Source organism: Oenanthe melanoleuca, chromosome 2 (genome assembly GCF_029582105.1).
Source record: "Oenanthe melanoleuca isolate GR-GAL-2019-014 chromosome 2, OMel1.0, whole genome shotgun sequence".
In the NCBI taxonomy this organism is placed as follows: Eukaryota; Metazoa; Chordata; class Aves; order Passeriformes; family Muscicapidae; genus Oenanthe; species Oenanthe melanoleuca.
In genome coordinates, this window is record NC_079335.1 from 39,596,305 (window position 1) to 39,614,983 (window position 18,679).

The 18,679-nt window shown below is 37.6% G+C and overlaps 1 protein-coding gene across 1 annotated transcript in view; it reads left to right on the forward strand.

Moving 5' to 3' along the window:
• The first annotated feature begins 543 nt into the window (after positions 1 to 543).
• ST18 (ST18 C2H2C-type zinc finger transcription factor) overlaps positions 544 to 18,679 on the forward strand; it is a 168,820-nt gene continuing 150,684 nt past the window's right edge. Inside the window, exons 1-2 of the mRNA XM_056483099.1 lie at positions 544 to 625; positions 921 to 1,056. The gene's annotated coding sequence lies outside the window, so the exon portion shown is untranslated. The remainder of the gene's footprint in view (positions 626 to 920; positions 1,057 to 18,679) is intronic.

The following is an 18,679-nucleotide window of genomic DNA, read 5'->3' on the forward strand; positions in this document are numbered from 1 at the left end:
TAAGTTACTTTGTTTGTCAGTTTCTGTGATGAGTCTGGAAAATTCTGAACTAACTTCTGCTACTTAACTGAGTTCCAGGGTTCCAAATCTACATCCAGCACAAATTCCATGTGCTCCTTTTAGATCCCTTCTGGAAGAAAATAAAGCTTATAATGAGGAAAATCCTGTGCAAGGACTATAGCAAATGCACCCAGTAGGCTAAGCAAGACTGAAGTTCGGCTTCAACCTGATAAAGCAAAGCAGAACGCTAGGACGGAGTAAGAGCAACACCCTCCTCCTCCTCCTCCTCCTCCTCCTCCTCTGCACACACAACTTGTTTACAAAAGTGCCTTGTAGAGGCTGCTGGTGGTGTCACTCCGTCCCATGCCCCAGAGCTATCACCGGGCCTCATGGGAGATGTGACTGCAGCATCGGACATGGGACTGTTTGTTCACTCACTTTCTGTGAAGAGAGTTTTCAACTGTGTTTTGAATAGACAGCATTTCCTTTGTGTGGTTGGTAAATAACACAGAGCAAAGTTAGTCAGCAAGTTGCATAGCTTCTGCATTCTGATTCTTTGGAGCCCTTTTGTACCAAGCTTGACAGGATGTTTTTAACAGAATGTGACCTCACTGGGATACCAGAGGTAAGGAAAAAAGTTATTGGGGCTGTTGTGGAATATTTTGCACAGAGCTGGCCGAAAGTATTGCTTTAAAATGCCTTTTGGAAAGAAGATTCTCTCATGATGATCCAGTCAACACCTTGTTCAGTGAAAATCAATGTCTTTTAGTCCTTTGTAAGTTATAGGAAGTCTTAACGAGATTTTCAGTTTCCCACATGTGGAAAAAGAGGCTGAATTGCAAATCTCAGAATGATAATGTACTTGCTCCTTGAGCAAAGGCCCAGCTCTGGAGCGTCAAGATGTTTTCTTTCTCACACAGCACAGAACCAGCAGCTCAGACCCAGTAGCTCATCCAAGTCCCAGGAGCAGCAGCGTGCGTGCCGGAGCGGTGGCGAACCCAGCAGGACCGGGCAGCAGCATCCTTGCGGACACCCGTCCTCAGTCCCCGGCTGGAGGTAAGAGGGCAGGCAGCCCGGAGCAGTGTCTCCCATCTCTCTGGCAGCACCAGCAGTGTGTTTTCTGCCCTGGGCGAGGTCGGTGCCCGGGGTGCGGAGCACGGCTCCGCTCGCCTCCCGCTGCTGTCCCGGGACCCGCACCCCGGGCTGGGGGACCCGACCTGCCCGGCCCCGGCACTCACAGGATGGACAGGGGACAGCTCCAGCTGCAGGGAGAGAAGGGAGAGACGCATGGGTGCTCCACAAGATCATATACGAACCAAAAAGAAAGAGGATGTCAGATACAGAGATCTATTCAGCATACGTGCTGAATATCTGAGCGATTTTCTTTACATTCAAGGTCCAGAAAGGTTTTTACACAAAATGAAAGAAAAATGCATCATTACACAAAATAACTTCATGAATGTTAGGGATCTTGCTGTTCTGACACTGAATTCACAATATGTGATCAGCTTTACTATCTCTATCAACAGAACAACAAAGCTTCTTTGTTTTTGTGGTCAGCAATTGTAGGTTTTTTTTTTTTCCAGACAGTATAGGTGACTTTAAAATATTAGAAGTTTGTTTCGAGTCACTGGTGGAGCAGTGAGAGGAAATGAAGTTCTCATCATATGTAAAACTGTTATTCTTACTTAAAGAATTTCGTAACAAAGAGATCTAAAAATATGCTCTTAAAATTGGAAAGTTTTGAGTTTTGCTGACAACGAAAGTGTTCTTTGGTAAACGAGGATGGAAAAGTTTACTCATTTACTTACCACTAACTAGAGTTGCTTTTTACTGTAAAGCACATAAAGAACAAGGGCTTTGTTTTTTTTTCTTGTGATCAGATAAAAAATGGATGGTTTGAACTTCATTTAGTTGCATAAAAGATGTGTTGAGTGCATCATTCCTCTCAATAATCAGGGTTTGACAAACTTTGGTTTGACAAAGCATTTACAGTGATACTTTTACATTGCCAAGCCTGCTACTGTTCTTTGATCCACTGGTGTGTGGTTATAAAAGCTGCAAGGTCTGCCTGAACTAAAGCAGATATTTGTACTGAGGAACCTTCTAGAGAGAAGTATGCTCTGTGAAGCAGAAGTATTTCATATGGGGATGATTAAAGATGTTAAATTTATATTCACAACTTTGGTGTTTGCTGCAGTAGCACTTCTGATCTTTGTCATAGGTGAGATGCTTGGAATTGTATAATAAAACCAATTATAAAGCAATCATTTAATTATGACATGAGACATGAGATAGCAGTAAAATTTAAAAAATAACAAATGAGTAATCATAATTGTATTAAGATAGAGTTTTCAGATTTAATATCTAACTACAGCTGCATATATACTGTGTTTTTTACCAGATGATTTTTCAGTGTCTCATTCACTACAGATAAGCTGCCACCAATAGGTGTAATTGATCTTTTTATGACCGTCAGTCAGGGAGAAGTTATCAGAGTGGGATGCAAAAGTTCAAAAAAGGGGATTGTTTCTGATGAAACATAAAGTGGAGAAACCAGTAGAGGTCAGTGCAGAGTGTAGAAATGGAAGGAGAGTGCCAAGGCTTTGTGTATTTATGCTCTCTACTTTTGATCTTTAACTTTTCCTTTAAAATGGGGTAAAGGCTTACAGTGGCCTACAGCCAATATTCCCATCCACTTCAATAAACAGATTAAACATACTTGTGATAATATGATAATGTCACACTGCTTAAACAGATCAATTTAAGCAACAAAACACATTTTGTTGCATTTTATAGCTAGCAGACAGATTCTGGAAACCTTATTTGGTGGGATCATTATTGAAAACAATATGTAATACTTATTTCTTATATTCTAGTGATAAATACATCTAGCTGATGGCTACATAGCACAAAAAGTAGGAGAAAGTGTAATTTTTAGGGAACAAGTTTTCAAATATTTGAAGTTATAGTAACAACAGAATTTCTCTCATTGTTGGTAAAATTTTTTGATAATTATCTTTATTTGGTGTTTTAAAAGTCTTTTCTTCCTGTATATACATAGATTTGCAGGGGGATGTGGGGAGGCAGACTGTGTATATAAAGTTGAATTATCTTTTGTTTCTCTTTTTAAAGCCATTGTTTGCTCGTGGTTTCCTTTTGTGATTGAAAGCAAGTAAAAGAATCACTGCCTATAGTCTGTGCATGAAAAGATCCTTCAATATATACTAGCTGCAAAATCTCCTCTCTGAAAAGCTTCTGTTCAAGCTGTTTTCTGTGGATCTAGAAAGAGCAACCTGCCTGTTCCCATTCTATTTTCTTGCACTTTAACTGAGTACTTTGAAAAGTAGTAGAATTGTGATTGTTGAATATCAAGGAATTGCAAAAAGATTATCACCAGAAAAAAGGGGTTATGTTCTACTTTGATTCTAATACCAATTTACATCTGCTGTCTATGATGTCAGGCAGAAATTTCCTGTACCTTTAAAGAGAGTGGAGCCAGACAAAGAGTAAATATTCTTGAAAATCCTCTTCACTTGTTCTGCTTACCTTTCATGTGCTTCTTTAAATTGATCATGGAGGCATTGGAAAGAATCCAACACCTTTGAAAATCATACTTTCTTTTCATTTGCTTTATCATGCTCTTAAAAGTGATGGGAACCAGACAGAGGCTCTGCAACCCTTCCTCACAGGCACTTGTGCTGTGTGCCACGAGTGAAGGAAGCTCCAAGGGCTTTAAAGGGAGGATTACTGAAGGGGAGGGATTCCCTGCTAAGTGCAGCAGGATAAATCGAGATGGGAAGGAGAGAGAGCTGTTATAAACTGCTGTTGCTTATCTGACCTGTGGTATGTTTCTGCTATGTGTGTAACATCACACACAGGTCTTCCAACCCACAGGTTTTCATGTCAGTGACTCCTTTTGTACATTTAGCATAAAGTGCTGGATTTGCCGAAGCCAGTGGAGTGCTCCTGTTCAAATCAGTGGTGAGACCAGAAGCTCTACAGGCTTGTTTCACCACTTTTTTTCCCCTGGGGCAAAGAAAACTTACAAATAATCTCACTTCTTTCATAACACAGGAGCCAATCTAAGAGAGTGATGGTATGTCAAATGCAAATTTCCAGTATGAGTTCAAATTTTTACCAAAACTTTGCACTTAATTCTTCTCAATTCAGCTCTTATTTAAAAAATTAAATTATAGCTTTAAGTACTGTTTTCACCTCTGGATTAGGTTGTGTTCTGGAAAAATAATCTTCAGTCCAAAAGCCAAATCTGTCTTCTTTCCCCACAGAGGCTTCTGTTGTCCAAAGCATTTTGACAAATTATACTTTCCAATTGGCTTTTACATATCTTGCTCATTTTTTGTTGTTTAAAAGGGCTGTGAGAAATTGTATTTACCTGAGCCACAGTGGAAGTGTTCAATTGCAGTAACTGATTCTCTTCTTTAGTTATTGTTGGGAGGGACCCCTTCTCTTCAAATGCCTTTCCTGTAAAGTAGTGCAGAGGTTGAAATTAAGATACTATTTATAATATTCAGTGCTCTGGTTTTAGGCATTGAATGTTGAAGTCCACAAGTCCAAGTAGACCCTTGCTTCAATTAAATTAAATTTCATCAACACCTGTTCTGCTTATTTTATTTTATTTTTGGTTGTTGTTGTAACGTATTGAATACAAAACCCCAAAATTCAGAGACCAAAATAATATTGCTGAAAATGTGTAGTTTAGTCAATTGTAAAGCTATACTGGAAATTTGGTGTTCTTATTTGAATCCTGACCAACGATGGAAGGTTGCAGCCAAGCTGTTCATGGCCAAGAAACAGAAGGTCTGTCTTATCACTGAAGTCCTCAGTCACTCATAGATCAATAATTTCATATTTTCTTGGTTGTGGCATCACGTTCATACATACAGGTATGGTAACATCATGTTCTCATTTTTTGTTTCCTTCTTTCCTGATGTCTCTGATCAATTTTTTTTTTTTCTTCTGGTTTGTAGAAGCTCTTCCCTGCAAAAGCTATGCATAATTAAATTATCCTCCCACTGTATAACCACGTTTATGTTTGTTTAACTCAGGGATATGTTTCTTCATTTTTATTGCATATGTGTGTGGAGGTGATGACCAGTATCTTTATGTTACCTGAAATGAAGGTATCTGTCATTCAGGTATAAATCTTTGTATTCTGTTTAGGAACATATCAAAAAAATGTGGGTTTGCATCCAGATGGGAAAAGCACTGATCCCATCAGTGCTGATCAGTGACCAAGACAGCAGCATTAGTGAAAATCTCCTCATGTAAACAAGAAAATTGTGGCATTTGCACCAGCAATTTAATAAATTCAGGCTCCCTACGGATAATTACATTATCAATCTGCGGATTGTGATATAAATAAATTAGAGCCAATAAATTGGAATGATAAATGTAGGCAAATAAACCCTAATTTCAAATATTTGATAGAGGGGGAAAAAATAGATTTTTCACCAATTCAGTGAAAAAATGGACAGCCTAAGAAATCGGTATAATTTCAGGAAATGTAGGCATATATCTAAAGAAAATGACAATATAACATTTTAATTTTTGGTGGTTCTATCATTTTACTGAAACATATCTATGGAGGCACCTTTATTCCTAATATGCTTTAAGAATCAGAAATGGTGATTTTCCCTGATTATATTAGATTGTATCATGTAGCATGTATTTCGGGTGTTATTCACTTTATCCTGGTTTTCTGTAGTTTGTGTGTTTTTTCACTTTATCCTGGATTTCTCTTGGGAGTTTGTTACCTGCCCTTTTCACTGTGTATCTCAAGTCAATACTATGCTTTTGTTTTTCATTTCTTCTCTTTCTCATTTTTCAAGAACAAACTTTAGACTCCCGTCTAAAGTCTTGATATTCTTTGACTTACACTGAAATTCACACAGATCTGATACAAGTCTTGAGTGTCTTACATATCCTGGGAACAGAAAAAGAAAAAAGAACTAGCTTATGAGTTGTGGTGACCTACAGCTAAGGAACTGTATGATCTCAGCACTAAATCTGAGGAATATGCAGTTTAAGACTTTCTAGAAATTCTGAAAATCCCTCCCTTTCCTAGAAAATTTCTGGTATTTCTCTTACAGATATGTATTTCTAAGAGTTTAGTACGCACACTGCTAACTGTAAACAAAATAAGTGTGAATTCAGCTTTTGTAATACATATTCATGTTTGTGCTTACAAGCCAAATCTCTTCAAAGATATTTATGTTTTTAACAAGTCTCATCTAACACTGAATCCTATGTTTTGCTCTACTGCACAGAATAACTCTTCTATCAACACACTGTAACACATCAAGGTCTTCTGTAGTAGATGTTTGTTATTAGTCAATATAGTGCAATGGGTTATTAAGAATAGGCTTCACAAAACTAAAATTTAACAAGTACATTTCCTTTTTATTTTTCTTTCTTTTCCCTTGCTTACCTTTTCCTTTTTTATTTTGATGGCACATCACAGTTTCAGTTTTATGAACTAGGTTGTTCCAACACTGTAAAAATACAATAAATAGCATTGCTATTTGAATAATTTATTTTGCTATTCTTTGGGGATTTCATGTAGGTCCATAAAAAGAAGTGTGTTCTTCTGAAAACTTTTAATCTATTTTTTGACACATTGTATTTTTATCTATACATTCATATTTTGGGTCTGTATATGTATATGAATCTGTACAGAACATTATAAAATTTCTGCAGGGAAACGATGCCTAGAAGCTCGTTAATATATTTTGTGATCTCAGCAAGTTAATATGGACATTATTTTTTTCCCTGGGAATTAAAACGTTAAACGTAAGAAAACACTTCATTAAAATTAGATGAAATATGGATAAAGTTCTGAAAAAATACTAACTGCAGCTTTAAACAGCATGAAACTGAAACACATTTCCCATGAACTTGACTCACAGAAATATTTTTTCTATTTTTCTCGGTAATAATTTTATTAGTAGTGCTCCTATAGAAGTGTTAATCATGTGATTGCATGTGTCACAGATATTCCATTCTGCTAGCAGATTTATGCTACTTCAGAGAAAACATATGAGTAAAAATTTTCTGGCAGCTTAATTTTGGTGGTAAAGATGACCACAGAGAATATGAGTGCTTATACCTGATATCATTATATCAAGTTCTTTAAGGAAAAAGTGGTCTGGAGTAGCATGGATTTTAATTCTTAACCAATGCAGTAGTGTCTGCAATGAGATAACTGGCTTGTCTGCATTCGTGTTTAAGAGGAATAGGGGATGTCATCTGCCTTGACTTAAGCAAGTTTTTTAGCACAATCTCCCATGACTTCCTAATACTGATTCCATGTATTTATGGACTAGATGGATGGACAAGTAAATGAGTAGAAAACAGATGGATCATTGAATTCCAGAGGCTAATGGTTCATACTCCATCTTTTTATCTGAGTTCCTTAGGGGGCTGTCCAGAAGCCCACCCTGGTTCAGTAACTTCCTCAGTGTCTTGGTGGACAGTGGGTTAAACATTGTATGCTGACAGTGCTGGAGGGAAAAAAGCAATGGGCTGTGCCAAGAGCAGACTACCTGTAGATCAAGGAAAGTTGTGATTTCCTTGTACTTGGTACTAATTAGGCCACATCTAGAACAATACATCCAGTTCTGGGTGCCTCCATTCAAGGCAGAATTTGATCAACTGGAGCAAGTTCAGCAGGGAACTATCAAATTGTTGGGGGCAGTAGCATATGCCCTGTGAAGAAACTCTGCAAAAGCAGGGCTTGTTTAACCTAGAAAATAGATGCCTGCAGGTAAAAAAATAGTTTTTAGGCAGAGCAATCCTGAGAAAATAAGTGTGGCAAGAAAGAATGGTTTCCTTTTAAGTGGGTAGTGCCTCCTGCTTCCTAAAGCAGCTCACCATTCATATGCATCAGGTGAGCTTGGGCTGCTAAGCAGCTCTAATGAAACACTAAACATTGCAAGAGATTTCCTTCAAGTTACTTAGTAATAGTTAGGTAGTAGCTTACTAATGTGTAATGGTAAATTATTGTTTTCACATAGACAGTAAAGAAAAATATAAAACATTTGGCATTCTAGGGCTTATGCAGGTCTCTGAATTTCTATGTCTGTTTTGAGGATTCTTCCTGCAGAGTAGTTCTTGCTGTTGTTCCTGGAATGTTGCAAATTTAGAGTAGAGCTGTTTGCCTGGGGTGGTGAATGCTCTTGCTAGGGAAGTGATGGCTATGGATTCTGAGCTGTGCCTTGGTTTGATTTGATGGTGCTAATCCTCTGTTTTGTTCTTGTTCCCTGAAATTTTGTGTGAATATTTTTGCTAAGGAAGAAAACTGTGTAAAGAAAATCAAAAGAAATGTGATGCATTTTCATTTGCTTGGAAATGAAAAAAGAGAGTGATTAAAAAATATTTTTAAGTCTACCTTTTCCTTATGCCAAATCAACATGACTAACAGTGGGGACTGAGAGGAAAAAGTAGAAGGAAAGAAATGAAGCCTCTTGGGTCATTTGTAGAAAATACTCTACTTGGGAATTATACATTATAATCATTCTTTTACTGTAGGGATTTATACTGTGAAAGATATTAGGAAGTGGCTGGGAAGATACCAATGTAATCAGTCCTGGAGTTGTGCCAGAATGTTCAATCTGTCTGGTCCAGATGTTGTCCTTTTAGGCCAAGGAAAATACCTCTGCCCAGCTCACTTCTTCCTTATTGCAGAAGCAGGTTTGATATTTGCATTGTCTGTTTACAAGTTTGGTTTGAAGTCCTGAGTCAGGCTGGGCTCATCAAATTCAGGACTACCCAGTAGGCAGCACTGCTCACAGGACTTGCATAAATTCTAATAACTATTTTTAAATGTTCTTTTTCCCTTCTCTGATTAAATCTTTCCTGCTTCAGTCTCCTCTCAAAAAACAACCTGCCCCATTTTTCCCCCCCATTGAACCTGGTGTGCTGTATCACTTTGCCAAGTTAGTATGTCTGAAATCATTGATAAATGTGCTCATGGCCTTGCATGGGATTTCTGCTACAGCTCCCTGGGCACTGTTGACCTTGCATGACTGCACTCACCAGAAGGTGCTCACTCTTCAACTCTCTGTGAAATCTGACCTGGTGACTGTCTCTCAGCTCCCTGTGAAATCCACCCATTCTTCACTGCACTCTCTATATAGCTAATTAACTTCTCAATTTATAATCTCTCAATAATTTTTGTTTAGTTTGAATGGATAGTTTTAGCATGTCCTGTTCAGTTGATTTAACTCCAGGTGGAAGCAGCCTTGTTGTTTTCCTGAGCCCTGACACTGATATCATCATCCTCAGTTATTGCTGTCAGTGCCCAGCTGCACAAAGGGAGATGAGGAGGTAAAGGCATGGCTGGTGATGGGTGGCTGAAGCCTCTTCAGGTTCCTTCCATACATCCTGGCACAAGAACCCATCTGCCAGGACTACTTGGGAGTCACAGTGTGTGAATGGAAATGGGAGCTAGCTCTGCCTAAGGTCCAAGCCAGTAGGAAATGAGAGCTCTGATATTGCATGAGTAGATGCCACAGTGGCTTAAGCAAGCCTTGTTGGAGGGCAGGATAGGGCATCACATTTATCAGTTCTTGTATGCAATATGAGAGTTGGCTGACTTAAAATATGGCAGTGAGGTCTCATCTGCTCACAGTTGCACCAACAGACTGTATCAATGAGACAGGAAATTTTTTCTTGTCATTCATGGTCACTGAGGGCAGGAAAAGCAGAACAAGTAGGAGTAGCTGTAGTCTCAGCTGTCATTGCAGCATCAGTGTAGGAATAAACACTTAGAAACTGGGTACTGGAAAAGTCCCTAGTTCTAATCCATGGTTAAGCCAGATAACTTTGGGTAGTCAGCTGTTAAATGGGAATTAAATGGGAATGTGCTATGTTTATGAGACATTGGATCCCACCACAGCTGTAAGGCAAAACTTAAATACTAAAATCCTCTGGTATTACAAAATGGGTCTTCAAAGTCACTGTTCCCACTTTGATTTAAAAAAAAAACCAAACCAAAAAACCCTTTCCTAAATTATTCAAATTTGAGACTTTAGGAAAATGACATTGTTGCTGCCCATTGTTCTCTCTTGTAGAGAACGTAGTCAAACACTTGTTTAATGGGTGTGTACCTCTTAACAATTGAAAAATGTACAATTTTTTTTTTTTTTTTAATTCTTTAATGTTTTAGAAATAGCATTTTGTTGGTTCATTTCTGTATTATGAGGTCTTTACAGTACTTGGCTGCAAGCACACCAAAGAAACAGCATGCACAATCATTTCTGTGATTACCATGTCAGCTGCCCAGTTCCACAATCTCTAAAAGGAAGAGAAAAGGCATCACATTCTATACATCTGCTTATACAATCTTATAGATATTGCAAAGGCATCAGGGTTTCTTTAATTGGTTTCTGGAGGTCAGATTTCATGAGCAAGGTGAATGAGACACAATGGGCAATGCTGATTAAAACTGAAAGATTAGGTTTATTCTTGTAGCAAGAAAAAGTTCAAGAGATTGGTATCAATAAAACTCTGAAGCAACAGTAGGGTTGCCAGTGGGAGTTTCAGTGGGATTATACAGTTGGGATATGATTATATTCCTGGATGGCTTTTGTTTCTTTGTTAAACACTATCAAACACTCCATCAAAGATATAAGCATTTTGTTATAATTTTAAATTTTTTTTGTATGTACTGCTATAGGATTGGCATGTTTCCTTTAATCAGCTGACAAATTGACCAGTGCACCTACAAGTTCTACAAGTGCATCAAAGTAAGGCTGAAAAAGGACAATTGTGAAAGTCTGATCTCCACGGGTTTGAGATGCAAATAATTTGGTAGATAAAGAAAAAATCTTGAGGAGCCAGTGTTTATTCTGAGGATTTCTTTCACTTGGTGGAAGAGTTTTTTTAGAACCCTTTTTGGGTGGTCTGTTCCCATTTAGCTCTGGATATTTGGTTACTTGCCTGTGGTGATTGTGAAAGAAGAAAACTATGGTGAATTAAATGTTACTATAATACAGTGTGTTCTGGGGTGTTTATCCACCTTTATGGACATAATCTGCAGACACATAGCATATGTATTGAAGATACTTCAGTGTGAGAAATCAATGTAATGTGCAAGTGTTATGTAAAATGATTAAAAAGCAGAAGTTCTTTGCTCTTTAGAACTTCAAAACATGCAACTTTCCTTTCTGTTTATCTGGACTATGAGGGAGAGAAGCACATTTTCCTCCATTTTATTAAGTTTTTTATTATGGGAACATTCCTCAAACAAAATATACCTGAAGTCTAACATTCCATCTCCAAATACAAAACACATTCTCTTCTCAACATACTAGAATGAAGGACTGAATCATACTTTAAATTATTCTCCTTTTGCCAAAATATCTGCTAAACCCACTTAACTGAATAAAAAAAAAAGATCCTGAATGCTCAAAGTACTTTTGTGAAATATAATGTATGTTATGCATGTACAATGACAGCGGGAAAGGAAGAAGCAGAGATTGCCAAGGACATTCTGAGAACATTTATTGATTGGAAACAAATCAGTGGAATTTTTTTATTTTTTGTTTTGTTTTGTTTTGTTTTGCTGGATTGTTTTTTTCTTCTCCATATTACACGAAGTGGTCTCTGTCTGGGTGTAATTTTTACTTTTTAGTGCCATCTGCACCTGTGGCCTTTGGACTTAATGTTTATGACAGATGGACTGGACTGTGTTTGCACCATTTAGTGTATAATCCTTCTGTATGTATCTATGCCATGCTAGGCAGTGGCACTGGCCCAATGGGCATATTTATTAGTGCAGACTTCCTGTCTGCTTCCATTGTTCTGTTGCAGTGTCCTTTGAGCCTAATGGACCTTGCTTTGTGCTGGACCCACCTACAAAATATTGTTTCTGATTCGTGCCAGATTATCTATTGCAGACTCTGTTTTTTTTTTTTTTCCCTCTAACACATTTGCCAACTAGAACGCTTAAAATGGATCAATTCCATATTGTAAATGCTCTTCCTCTCCTCTCAGCCTGCAAGCTTCATTTTGGAACAAGCTTGCTAGCTTTGTTTGCTAGTATCAAGATACTTGATAAAAACAGGAGAAGCATTTCTATTGAAAAATGTCATCTCTCACTACCTGAGCTGCTGCTCTACTGGAAGCAGAGGTTGTCCCCAGTAAGGCAATGTCCCTGTAGAAGGGGTGCAATAAACTCAGCTTGGCTTCAGGACTTGCTGGCTGGCTCATGGCCTGAGTCCGAGCTGGGTGGCACATCCCATCCCTGCTGACTTCATCAGCACTGTGTGATGTGGGAAAGAGGATGGGCTGCTGCTGAGCAAGGGATGCTGCCTTCTGGAACTGAGCAGCAAAACAAATGCAGCACTTGGGCACTTGCAGTTTTTCAAGTTATTTGTGAGTGTAACAATCCACAGATATGATACCACAAAAACGAAGACCTATTCATTATTGATCATTTATCTCATGAAACCATGAGGTTGCCTCTCTAAAATTTTTGGGCCTGTTACAGAAAAACATGAAATGAACCTCACATTGTAGTTGCAGCCACATTAAATTAGTGACAATTTTCAAACAGACAATTAAGTATCAACCAATCCTCTTCTAAAAATAGAATTTTTTAATACATACATATCCTAACAGTTAAAAAAGGTTTTGTAAAATATTTTTAAAGAGAATAATCATGCCTCTGCAAACCCTCTATGGAGAGAGAGATCACCTATATATCTCCTCCTATTGCATAGCAAGACTATGCAGTATGGCTCATATTATCATTATCATGAGAAAAGGCAACATGTTCTGCATCATACACCTGGGATAACAGGGATAGTTTCTGGGTATACCTGCCAATCAGACTTCTGCAGGATGAGAATGAGGACCTGTGAGGGAGAATTTGTCATTTCATAAATAAAAAAGCAATAATCAGCAGCATTTTCATGTCTAGAAAAGGCTTCTTTATACTATTAATATAAAGTTGTATAGTCAGAACAAAGATATTATGGTGGCATATTCATGACTAGGAACTAGGAATTTTTTTTCATTCAGGCATTTTAAATTTTGCATTTCTTTTTCTTCTTTGTTGTAAAAGCTCAAACTATCAAATAAATATCCAGAATATATTACTTGTGATCTTGGCCTTGAGAAAAAAATATGTAGAAGTGCCTATAGAAATACTCATGTGTGCTTTGTATATCTGCCTTTATCTCATTCACCTTTAATGCTGTTGAATACTTAGAACTTTTGAAGATCAGGCACTCAAATTACAAAGGTGGAACTCCATATAGGCAATCTTTGCAGAGGAATATGTATATTTTCTACCCTGAATTTAATACTAAAACACATTTTTGAAATTTGAAAACCTCATGGCAGTATGTTTTACAATTATCTTTCACACCCCAAGCAATTTATATTTATTTTTTTTTAAGTGATATCTGGAAGAGTTTCATTGATTTAGCCTATTAGTTGCACATCTTGAAGGAATATTTTTAAGAATGCAGTGTAAAAAATGTGCAAGCTAGTTGTAGCAAATCCTTTTTAATACCCTTCAATTTGAATTAGCTGTGTGATGGTTCTGATTTTTTTCCCTGTATTTATTGTGGCAGTATCACAATTTGTTTCTGATAGATTACTGCTCACCTACTCCATGAAAAAGCAGTTTTCTAAGTTGCTTTTCTCTGCTGCCAGTCAGTGTGAGGATGAAGTATCTTCTCAAAAGTACTGTAAAAGCTGCAGTAGCTACTTATTTGTAAAAGATAGTTTATAAATTTTAAGGTGAAAACAGAGACTGGTACAGTGGTGTATCACATAGGAGACAAAATATTAAAGTGTTTATTTTTTTATTTCCTTTTCTTTCTTTTGCTTTATAGAGTTCATAACAAAAATTCAGGACAGCAGATATTGAGAGATATTATAACAATAGAGATATTATCCAAGTTTGCCAGAGCTGAGCAGTAATCTTCTCCCACTAAAGTCTGTTGGTTACGTGATAAGATTAGCTTTAAGGTTATTGCAGTGTTTGAGTTCCTGATTTGAGCCCTCTGCAAATAATGACCTGAGGGGTTGTATCATCATGTAGACAAGCTGCAAGGCCATTCAGCTGTGATTATCCCAACTTCAGTGCCAGTGATATACTGTGCCCCAGAACTGTGGAGCTAGGTATCATGTCCTGCAAATGGAATTATTCAGTTAATCACGGAAGAGCCCGGGGACTGAGCTGATGGAAGCACATAATAGCAAGGTTATGCCTATCAAGGATGTGCAGCCTAAACCTCTCAACTGTGAGGCAGGGCAGAGACAAGTGCTATGTGGCTGTCCTCCCTTGTGGATCACCATCATCATATCCCTTCCTCAGACAGTGCCTGATTGCCAGCCAAGCCGGTATAGCAGACTGTCATCTTCTACCCTGCTTCTGCAGGGTTGCATGTGAAATGCACACAACCAAGGGGATTTTTCATTACCCTGAACATTACAGAGTCAGCCTTATCTGGCCTGGACTGAATTCACACTTCTGTTAGAGGAACTGTAAGTTTAAAGAGCTTTGCAGAACTTTCAAACCAGGCACTAGGTGCCTGCATGTGTTTGGGGACATGAGACAGGAGACTGTGGTCATCTGCAAGCAGATAAACTGGCTTTCCCAATCCATGACTTTCCAGGGCTGACCAATGGATTGGGCCACTTTGTCCTGATGTCTCTAGGCATGTTCAAGTCTGCTTTTCAGAAAGACAAATCTCCTCACCTCTCAACCTGCTGAGGGATTCCACTGATGTGGTTCACTGTAAGATCCATTAGGGAAACCTCCTTATATTGCTGCTAGATCACCTGTGACTTCGGAAGGTCCCATGGCCAGATCACTGTGAGCCACACCTGGCACCTCCTGGAGGGGTTCTGAGCATTGACTGATGGAAGATCTGCAGCTTCTTGCTCCTCCACCAATTTTCTTCTCTAGTATGTCTGCACATCCTGTTTAATGCCATTATATTGTTCTGTCTTTGCAAGTTATTTTTAGTGTTAATACATTTCAGATGCTTTATACCTTGATATTACAAGCAACCTGATCTCATTTGTGTTACAATTGAATCATTCTTCATATCTGCTTCTTACAAAATCAAAAAATTTCTCCAATGTTGAACACTAGATAACAGGATGTGGCAATAAACTGGTGAAACGTGGCAGGCAAAAAAAGCTCAAAGATTTGTTTTACAAACATATAATATGGCTGCAGCTGCTTTCCTTTAAAAGTTAATCTCACTTTGTGGTCTTAGGAAGCATACTTAAATTCTGAATAACTGCTCCTAGTTGAAACAGAAAGAAAAAAATTGATTTCATTTATGAGGAAAGAGAGTAATACAATGTGATTTGTGTACCTTTTTACTATTTTAGAAATATATTTTTTTCTTCTTTTTTTTTTCCTGTAGACTGATATATGCAAATGACAATGTATAAAAATATTTGCATCATAATAAAATTGTTTGAAAAAATAAAAAAAGCAAATGGCAAAAATGGCAAATACTGGAATAACAAATGTTAAGACAGTAAAATGAATGTACCTGTAGAAAGCTTTTGTGAGAGATCTGTGTAAATTCTCTTGTTTTAATTAAAGGTCTTTTTGCATAAAGACCTAAAGTTTTCATTGGTTCTGTTTCTTGTTTTGTTAGATATGATCAGGTCCTGCCTAAAAAATTAAAAAGACTCTGTGCACATACAACCCTCCTATGTCTCTGCCCTGGTGGTGGGGAAGGGGAAGGCTGTGAACTTGTTGGAATCAGTTGTTTCTCTGTATAGGGACTCATAGAGTGTGATTAATTTCTTTAGCCAAAGCCAGTAAACAGTCCAACAACTTACTTTAAAATCTGTTCTTGTGGTAGTCTTCAGTGCTAGGAAAAGTAGTTTTTCACATGTTTGGCAGCCCTACATGTGAACCTCACAGCACAACTTCTGCATGTGACTGAGACTGATATGGCCAGCAATGGACTCTGTGTGAGATTATTTCCCTTGTCTCCCTCTCTGCTCCCAATCTTTTTTTCTTCTGTCAGTTGTATTTCCATTCCACAAGTTAATGCTGCAGTTAGTGAGAATGAGAGAATAATTCATCCCTTTTGCAGATCTTAGGTCTTTCTTCCATCTACTTACATGTTTTCCCTCACTCCTGTGATTGCTTGGGCTCCAGCAACAGAGACAGATGGAGGCTGTCACATCTACATAGAAGTGAAGAAGAGATGATGGCTGTTGGCCATTGACTTGCAGTGGCAGATGTATCTTTAACTTGCACCTCAAAGGAGCCCCTTTTAGGGATCCTGCCACCATCTTTGCTGAAAATGCAAAAACTGATCCTCAGCTCTCATGTACCCTGCCACTGACTCATTGTGCTGCAACAACAAGCCATTTACACAGCAAAACTCTCACCTAGAAAAAGCTAAGCTGAGGAAAATGTGAGAGACTAGTGCATATGGAAAATGTCTTGTAACATTGTAATCTAAAATCAACATAGAAATCTGAAATGCAACATATCTTTCAAATGATATAAATTTTAAGGTGGTTATTGCTGTATGTATGTATCACCAGAAATCTGAATTTGAGAATAAATGACTGCCTAATATCTCATTAACTGAAGCTGATATCAATGTTAGATTCTTTGTAGCATTACTGACAAATTTTATGAGGATCTAGATAGCTCAGTGAAAATGTCTTCACAATATGGTATTATTAAGCTAAACTTGTAGATACATACTCAGGCAAGTTTGTGCAACATTGATGCTTGGAAAGGCTGACCTGGAAAAGAGACTAGACAGAGCAAAAAGAATAATATAGCTATTTATTTATCTAAATATTGGGGTCAATTGTCCAACCACAGCCCCAGGCTTTGAAGTCTCAGCCCCCTGGCTTGCCCCTTTCCCTTGCCATTGTTGATGCTTTTTGGGTACCTTGTCCTTGATTCTCTATCTAGGAAGGGATTGTTTTGTCTAACTACCCTGTGAAGAGACCTTACTAACACCTAATATGACATTTCAGAGTTACACACCAAGCAGCAGTAAATCTGAAAAATATAAAAGTTAAAACCCAAGGCATAATTTCCCCCCTAAAAAAAGTTAACTGATCAGGTCAGAGTGGAAACTAATAGCTCAAAGCTTTGATAAAAGCTGCAGCATTGACTGCTTGTATTTATGTTATCTAATATCTTCATAAATTAATAGTTGTTTCCATTTAAAATAGTAGCTGAATTATGTTTTCCCTGTGATAGTGTAAAAAAAAGATGTGTACTTGGGAGGGAACAGGAGGGAAGGGACCAACGAAGACAGAATTTCCGCTAATTAACCAACTTTGTAATAGAAAAATAATGGGTGAAATAGCAGGCAAAATAATATTTGTGTGTTTGTGTGTGGAATAAATCCAAATGTATTAAAAGACCCATTAATTCTAAGTTCCCAGTGGTTAATACTAGCCTCTATTTTTGGTACACTGATATTTGAATTTATAGAATATATATATTCTCTTCCTTCTGACTACTCTGTAGTCTTTTCTGTTAATTATCATCTGAAAGACTGTGTAGTCCACTTCTAAGTGACATAAAAATGCAGTAATTCTCAGAAATTGTCCCACTGATGCCTATGAAGCTATTTGCAAAGGAAACTGCTGGCCAGAGTAAGCTAGGGCTCTGTTAAAGGGTTCAAATGGAATATGAAGTTAAATGTATGTTTACTTGATATATTCTCCTTCTTTAACATTCTTTTTGTTTAAACCCTTATTTCTTGTTCTACTTATATTTCTAACTCCTAACTCTTGCTCTGTTTCTTCTTGCTTTTCTTTTTTTTTCCTTATATTTCTCTTTCCTCCTCCTAATATTGCATTTTAACAAGATTTTGTGAGTCACACTGATTCCAGGCAAACAAGCTGCTGTACTGTAAAATAAATAGCCTTGAAATGCTACAAAGTAAATCACTTGCCTTCAAGATTAAGCTTAAATGTTTGCTTCAGCTTCATGTCTGAACATCCTTCCACTTAACCAGATGATAGCAGACTTTTTGCCAACAAAACATATCTTTACTAAACCAGGGCCATCTTTCAATGAGAACAGAGCAGTATGATGCCCTCTGCCATCAAAACATGCCTCTAGCCCTATTTATTTATGAGGAGCTTTGTACTGGATACAAACTGATCATGAATGTTATCCAGCTTTATATAAGACATCACATGGTATTGGTAATCTGATACAGGGTTTTAAATGGATAGCTACACTGCCAGTTTGAAGTGCCAGGATTTTATTTTTTTTTTTCATTTTGCTATCAAATTGCATAGCATGAAGAAATAGTCAAGCCTTCACTGAGTTTATGTCTCCTGCAGAAGAATTGCTAAGTCTTTATTTTGCCTTTTATTCTTCTGAACAAAATAATCTATTTCATATTCTTTACAGGGAATCCTGCAAATAGATTGTTTTAGGAAGAATAATCTATGTTTTGCTCTTTCACTCAAATATGTCTTTTTCACAACCCTGTGTTTATGCATCTATTTGCTGTATTTTATTAAAATAGTTATACTTTGATTGTACAGGTCGGGAGAGTCTTGAGAAACAGAGAGGGCTGCAGACATGAAACTCTGATTTTTCTTGGTGTTTATTCTCATAGAGCTGTATTTGATCACATATACTTGTTATTGCAAATCTAGAGGATCAGCTTTACATGTG